Source organism: Trichechus manatus, unplaced genomic scaffold (genome assembly GCF_000243295.1).
Source record: "Trichechus manatus latirostris isolate Lorelei unplaced genomic scaffold, TriManLat1.0 scaffold00183, whole genome shotgun sequence".
NCBI classification, from domain to species: Eukaryota; Metazoa; Chordata; class Mammalia; order Sirenia; family Trichechidae; genus Trichechus; species Trichechus manatus.
In genome coordinates, this window is record NW_004444119.1 from 5,164,105 (window position 1) to 5,166,614 (window position 2,510).

Genomic DNA, 2,510 nt, shown 5'->3' on the forward strand with positions numbered 1-2,510 from the left:
TTTTTTAATGGCACTCCCTAATTTTTTATTTTGAGCCCATGTACTAGTTCTTCTTTACGGGTTATTTCCTTTCTGCTATTCTACTGTAGGATTCACACTTATTACTGGTGACCATTACGTTTCTAAACCAGTTTTATTTTATTGTGTTTTAGATGAACGTTTACAAAGCAAATTAGTCTTAACCAGTTCTGAGGGTTTTTTTTTTTTTTTTGTTTATTTGTTTTGCTGTTGACTTTTTGTCTCTGTGCATGTGGTGTAATGAGACATGGTAGCTTCAATTTCTAAAATGGTCCTAGATTCCATTTATAACTCAGGTTTTTCACAATTCTCAATTCAATCATTTGGAAACTCCTCAGTGAATAAAATCTCAATGGCCTAGCCAGAGTGTGGCCCACCCCTCAATACTAGGTTGTCGGCAAAAATCACACAATGGTAACATTTACATTAAATTGTGATTATTTACTAACGTGATTCTCTCTCACTATTAGCTAGGTTCTCTGTGGAAGAGGTTATATTTTGTTCATTTTAACACCCCAATCCTAGCACACAATGTGGTACATAGTGTTTGAGTGAACCAACAGATGAAAAATATGCATGAATTTTAAATGTGAGACAGTTCTACTATGATATATTAGTTGTCTTTCAATGGTAGTATTAAGTGGAGGCTTAATGGATTGCAAAAATACTGGTTTCAAATCTTAATTTTGGGAGGTGGGGCCAAGATGACAGAGTAGTCAGACATTTCTTGTGGTCCCTCTTATAACAAAGACATGAAAAAACAAGGGAATGGGTTGTATATGACAATCTAGGAGACCTGAACATCAAAGGCAAAGTTGAGGAATTGGACTGAGTGGCAGGGAGAGGGAGAGGTGGTTCAGAAGCAACGGGGAGTTGCCAGACTTGACAAGGTGGGAATCGGCACCATGCAGGCTGGATCAGCTGGCGTGCGTGGTGAGGCAAGCAGTGGAGCTTGGGATGCATTTTCCACATTGGGAGAGACCAAGTGGCAGAGAGTCTGCTCAAGCCAACAGAACTCGTGAAAAGCCGTGCTCAATTGACAAAAGATAAGTACATGCATCTAACCAACCACGCGAATCAAAAAACAACCCCTTTGGGAAGAACCTTTCTCCCATTTACATGCCCTCTCCCTGTTCTACATCAGATCCCAGGTGGGCTTCAGTGATTGCTGCATCCCCTGGGCTGGAAGTAGGACTCATCATGTGCCCTGAGCCATTCTCCCAGCCTAGGGAGGGAGCAAATTAACAAACTGGAAAAAATAATCTGCCAGCTCCCCTAAGCAGGGAACTCAGGGCAGACACAACTCCATGGCCTAGGCACAGAAATCAGGGATCCATGGACTTTGAAATCCTTTCACCCCTGCATAGACCTGTGTGGGTCATTTCAACAGTGTAGGCCCTCATCAGCACAGTACAACACGGTATATACCTGAAGCCTAACTTCAATTGTATCAGCTATATGGTGGAGTGGCAGGTTCATGATATTTGACACCACTCTGCCCATTAAGCAGGGTCCTCACCTACCCACACCAGGGGCCTGAGAACTGGTGGCTCCACCCACGCCACCTAGCCACACATGACAGAGATCCAAGACAAAGTGGTGCCTTCCAGTCCTTACAGCCAACAGCATTGGGTGCCCATAGTCCAGCTGCAAAATCCACCCACCTATGCACTCTAGGAAACAGGGACACATTTTCCTCCTAGACACACAGGGGTAGCCATCAGCCCCCTGTCTTGCTCAGCATGTGACCCCCTATTGCAGCCAGATACCTGTGCCTACTCCAATCACCCCTGCCCATCTAGGACTGTAGGTGAGAGACTGCACCACACACTTGGTGACTGACTACCTAGACACCCGAGCTGAATTCATACAAGAAAAGTGAACGGACTCCTGGGCTCACATTTAGTAACAGATCTAACCACTGGGTGACAGGATGTTAGAGCTTCAAAGACGCCAATAATCCAACTGGTTACATGAGAAGCCTATTTGGGCATATCAAAACAAAACAGAACAAGAAGGTAGGACAGGGTAAGCAAACATAAAATAAATAAATATAATAACTTATTGATGGCTCAGAGACAACAGTCAATATCAAATTACTTAAAGAGGCAGAACATGATGGCTTCAGCAAGCTCCCAAAACAAAGAATCAAGAAATCTTCCAGAGGAAGAGAACTTCTTGGAATTACTGGAAGTAGAATACAAAAGATTAATATACAGAACTCTTCAAGAGATCAGGAAGGAGATCAACCAAAATGCAGAATGAGCCAAGGAACACACACAAAACAACAGAGGAACTTGAGAGGATTAGAGAAGAGCATAATGACAAATTTAATAGGCTGCAAGAATCCACAGAGAGACAATAATCAGAAATCCAGATGATTAACAATAAAATTTCAGAATTAGACAACTCAGTAGCAAGTCATAGGAGGAGAAATGAGGCAATGGAAGTCAGAATTAGTGAGACTGAAGATGAAGGACTTGACACCAACT